Source organism: Apaloderma vittatum, unplaced genomic scaffold (assembly GCF_000703405.1).
Source record: "Apaloderma vittatum isolate BGI_N311 unplaced genomic scaffold, ASM70340v1 scaffold9658, whole genome shotgun sequence".
NCBI lineage: Eukaryota > Metazoa > Chordata > Aves > Trogoniformes > Trogonidae > Apaloderma > Apaloderma vittatum.
This window is the reverse complement of record NW_009732404.1, coordinates 22,663-28,264: the sequence shown is the minus strand read 5'-3', so window position 1 is coordinate 28,264 and position 5,602 is coordinate 22,663.

The window sequence follows — 5,602 nt, the reverse complement described above, 5'->3', positions numbered from 1 at the left end:
GGGCACAAAGAAGCAGATGGGCAGGAAGTACAGCTGTTTTGTCTGCGTCCACAGAATCCATCTGGATTGTCCATCACGAGTAGAAACTCCAGCCCTGGCAGATCATCTTATTGCCAGGCCAGTAGCTCCTTTATCTGCTGTGAGAAGAGTCTGCACTGTGTACATCCTCTGAAGTCAAGAAAAATTCAGCACCAGCTCACTTATCAAAGCAGCTTGAGAAATACAGTCATTTTTCCGTATGAGCTTGGAGAAGCTTTGTAAGAAAAGAAATAACTTTGCAGGGAACCTTGCAGGCTATGCACAGTGGTTTACGCCACTCATTCTGAAACTGAAGTTGAATCCAAGTCAAGGGCAGGAGCAGTTTTTCGCACAGTGATTGCTGATGCTGGTGCATATGACCAAAAGAAGGTGCCAGTCTCTTAGATTTTCCCCAAGACACTTGAATAATTGTATATTCATTGTGTTGTTGGAAAGCTTGGAAACAAACCCGTGTGTCTGAAGAAGCTGAATTGTCACAAACTCTGAGGTTTAAAACCCAAAGGTGAGGCTAGTCCCAACATTGCACGATGCCAACCCAGGAGCTTTTGTTCAGGTGTTACCAATCTTGGATTGGTCCAGAGTTTGGGACCAGATAAAACACTTTGAGTGTGTCTACAGGCTGTGTATTACCTGCCCTGCTGCTGTGTGTGTGTTTAAAGCCTGGCATGTGTAGCAGGATGTCTAAAGACAGAGCAGTTCAACTTCATTTCTTTCCTTACATTTTAATAGTATGTCTGGATTAGGACACTCAAAGAGAGGAAGACATTAGTGAAGACAGTAACCTCATGAGCACTGAGAGCAGCTCTAACTCTGCAGTTAGTGTGAGCACAGTTCTACTGCTTCATCATGGATTTGAGGGAGAATCCAGCAAAAGCACATGGTTTAGGGATCTAAACCGAGGTTTGAAATATAGTTTTATCATGTCAATGGGGAGAGAGGGACACTGGAGTCTGCTCGCTGCAGTGGTCTCCTGAAATTGTGGGCAAGTTGATGCACAGCTTCGTAACATGTATCATATATCATGTATCATGTGAGGCTCATGGTCATGCCTTGGCTTCAGTGGCCTGACTCTGACATCTTAAAAAGGTATTGAGGTGTTTTATCATTTAACTCCTCTGTGAAATTCCAACCAGATTTACTATATATGCAAGTACAGACAGGTAGAGGGCTTGATCTCAAAGAGTGTCCTCTTTGTCCTTTTACAACACTTGCCCTTAGAGTGCCTTTAGAGGTTAAACCTTGGGTGATGGTTAAGGTGATGAGCCTTGTTCTAAGCCACAAGCACTTAGAACTATTTGATTTGAAATGACACCTAGCAAACGTTGGGATGTTACTGTCAGTCTTATTCCACTATTTGGGATTTTAGTCCTTTTGCAGCAGCACAGTACTTCAGTAGTTTTATTTTATGGAGCAATGGCTGGTTGGGGCTGTCTGGCTATTGCTAATCTGAGAAATAGATTGAGGAATTGTGTGCATGGAAAATGAAAAGCTACAAGTGGATCAGACGGTGGGAGGAAAAGCGCGTTTGCATTTGCAAACACCCTCTCAGCCCTGGAGTGCTGGCACCAAAGACTCTTTTTGACAAATCCTGATTCTTATCCTGTATAAATCAGTGATAATTAGGAGCAACTCCACTGAAGTGAATGGGATTATCCATGTAAATAGAGATGAGATCATATTTATGTGCAACCAGTCTTAGTAGGGAGTGAATCCTAAGCAAAACTAAAAGACTCAGATTTTAATGCATTTTAAACATTTTTTTCCCCAAAATATCCTTCCCATTACTCCTGCCTCTTTAAATCCAAAATAAAGTATCACATGGAGAGCTTTCATAAATAATTTACTTTCTGCCTGACACCAGTCAGGGAAGCATAAAGCTTCCTGTGTGTACATGCTGCTTCTGGAGCTCAGCAGTAACTAGATCTGAATTTAAAACAAAAAATCTGAAGATTCTTATTTTTCTATGAGGAGGGAAGAGTTTCAGGACTTTGAAAGAGTCAATTCAGGCCCCACCACATCAGACACTCTCTGTGGTGTTTGAAAAGGCACTGTTCATTCATCCTGACCCCCAGAGAGAAGGGGAATGTCTGCCCCCGTGGTTAAGGAACTGGGTGGAACTCATGGGATTTTGGCTCAACTCTCTGCCCTGCTCTAGGTGACGTTGGCCGGGTACAGTGCAGTCCTGTGCTGAGATTTCCAGGCAGCCTCCAAACAAGCTGGGAAGAAAAAGGGTTGCATTGATAGGTTATGTCCAGGCAAAGATACCTGCTGCCCGCTGGGGTTAGCTAACACAATAGGTGTGTCTTGTTTTCCCAAATGACTTTGCAAAATGACTATATTTCCGTCCTTCACAGAGAAATTATTGAGCAAGCTGTGGAGTTTGGAGCTTTTTTTTCCAAATGTCCTGCTTGACCTTGGGCAAATCACTTAGGCAGAAATTTAGTGAAGTATTAAAGCATTTCAGTCCTATTGAGGGCTTATCTCCAGTTCATTTCAGTGGGATTTAGGCTTCCACTTTCTACTTAAGTACCTAAATCTCTTTGTGATCCATACAAATCTTAAACTTTCTCTTTGAAAAAAGGGATCATAAAATGTCTTATCTCACAGGGATGCTTTGAGGAGAAATTAAAGATTGTGAAAAAAATAAAAGGTTTGACCATGAGGATATGTAGACACGATGGAGAGAATGATCATGCATTCCTTAAAACAAAATCAGAGTACATTCTTGGCATGAGTGTTATACAAGTGTTTCTAAACCGGCAAGAACACCCAGTCTCCGCTTTGCACAAAGATCATTCTATAATTTACAGAAAATCTCTGGAAAATATTTCTTTCACTTAAAAATACAAAAAAATTCTGCCTGTGGCCTGGCATCTGTAACATGCTTAGCATTCACCATGAGCTCTTTATAATTTATCAAAAAGGCTGCACAGATAATGAGACAAGACTACTTGTTGTAGCTGAGTATTTCTTCCCAATGCTGCTTCAGAAGGAAAAGTACTGATCTGGGAAGACAGGCTAAGGGAAGACTTGCTCCCAGGAATGAGCGGTGTACAGAGCAGTGCCTGTGCCTGGGGGCACCATTTGTCCAGGGATGCTCCAGCCTAAAGTACCAAACTACAAACCTCTCCTGCTCAGCTCTGGCACAGAATTTGGGCTAAAATGTCCAAGCTGAGGCCAAGTGAGCTTCAAAAAAGCTGTCAGAGCTGCCTTGGTAACTCAGGTGCTGCCCGCTGCCACCACTGTGCCTTCAGCTTAGGCTGGGGTGGGATTGTTTTCTGGCTTTGGACAGACCCAGAAAATATTGCTGGAAGAGGGTGTCTGGGCTTATTTTGTTTCTAGATGACATTGTGAGCAGGGCTGAGCTAAGCCTGCCTGTGGCCCTGGGGAAAGAAAATGTCTGTGGGAAATGATTCTTTCACTTGGCACCGTTTCCAGTGGGAATCAGTGAGGATTTCAAAGATGTTCCCCCTGATGTGCTAAAGCTTAGCTTAAAAAAAGCACAGAGATGAAAGGGCAGCCTCCTCTGGTGCGTGATGAGATGTGACAGGGTGAGCGGCTGCTGTTGCAATGAGCTGTAATGAGTTCCTATAAGGGGAGTCTCAAGTGCTAAAAAGTCAAATCAACAGAAATGCTGTGTGCAGAGTGATTTCAGCGATGCCTGTGCTGCCTGTACACAAGGTGCATTCAGCGCCGCTCCTTTTCATGGCCGTACAGTTCCCTGGGGCTTTTGGGGAGACCTCTGAGGTGTCTGGAAAGAGAGGGAGAATTGCTGCACTGAATAGACTTGCTCTGCATGCTGGTCACCTTTATGGCTCACTGTTTGTTTTTTCCTTCTTTGTCTTTGAAATGTAAACTGCAGAGGCTTTGATACTCTAGCAAGAGGAGAGGTAGGTGACTGTACTGAAAAGCTGTTAGGTTATTTCCTAGTCTTACAGCAGTCTTTTCCAGTCTGCTGTATCTATAGCTGAAGCTGTGATGCAGAGATGTGGGATTTTCCATCGTGTTGTATGAATTTGGCAGGGTTGTCAGGCTCTGTAATTATGCAAACTTTATAAAAGCACAACTTTGTTGTGGAGTTTGGGATGTGTGTTCTCCCACATCTATTGTGGCAAACTTGTAGGTGTAATGTGAGCGTTCATATCAATGAATACATGGTTTTCTTCTCACTTTTCTCATGTTTAGTTTCATGAGTCTTCCAGGAATTGGTAAGGAAGACTAGGAAATTGTGCCCCCATCCCTCTGGCTGCAGGATACAAAGTCAAACAGAAGGAGAAAACACAGCACTGAGGAGTGTGACAGGATGGAAGTGCTTCCACTGGCTCTTCCTTCCCTGCATAAGCTCTGCATTTAACTGCAAACCGAAGAATGGGAGAAGCAACATTAGAGAGAGGCAGATGAAGGATTTGCTGACAGTTACAAGCAGGAGCCTGCTTTCCCTCTCCCCTCCTTCAGTCTGGAGTATGCCCTCTGGTCTCAGTAACACACTGGCTGAGATTCTGCCTGGTGGGTGATAAATGGCAGTGCCTGGGAGTGGTACTACCTGCATCTGCTCCCTAAGTGGGTTAGGGCACCAAGCTGACTGTACACAGTGGAGATGCAGGAGTTATTGTGGCAATAACCTGTTGAGTCACTGTTTTTTATTGTACAATTACTTGTGTTGAGATCTGATGTATAAATAATGTGCAGTACTGAAACACTGCAGAAAAGGAAATGAATGCAGGGAGCATTGCTCCACATGGCAGAATGTCCCTGCTGAATAAAATCTATAGCTATTTCCCTTAAGCTCTAGTTAATAAGGTTCTAAAAATGGTGACTGAACTCCTTAGGGACCAGCGTCTGAGTGCAGTTCAGAATAATAGCCTGAAGTTCAGAGACTTCTCTAAAGCTTCTCCTGTCCATTTGAATGTCATGAGTCTTCAAACCTGGGCTCAAACCCTTGTGAGGACACACTTCTCAGCAGTATTTCAACTTCTCAGGTTGCCACTGGAGAACAGAGCTGCAAAGGCACACAAAACTCATGTGATTTCAGGCTTGAAGACAGAAGTTGGTGGTGTACTGGAAAGAGGCAGAGATTTAGGGTGGAGGAGTATCTTTGTGACTGGTTTCAAACAATGGAAAATCTCATCTTTGTTTTGTGTACGGAGTGTGGGAAGCCTCTAGATGACAAATGGGGAGGGCTTTGCAACCTGCTCCTGTCTACTCTACGTTCATCGTGCTTATGAAATATTCTGTCTAGTGTAAGGCAGGTTAACGTAGCCCAGCCCTCCGTCAGTGTCTTAACGCAAAGACAAAATGCTCCCATGTTTGAACAGCTGGGATTCCTCTTTCAGCTCAGATACCACTGGAAGATCCTGTTTCAGAAGGAGCCCTAGGGTTCAGCCCTTTTACGTGGACCGAGAAGCAGGCAGGTCCCTTTTCCCAGGCAGCACTCTGTAGCCAGCTTCCGTTGTCACCATTTGGATGTGGTGCACGTATCCCTGCGTGATGTGACCTGGTCCCATACACGTTTAGGCTGTGGCTTTCCATAAGGCAGCACCCTTAGGAGAGATGACAGGTTTCC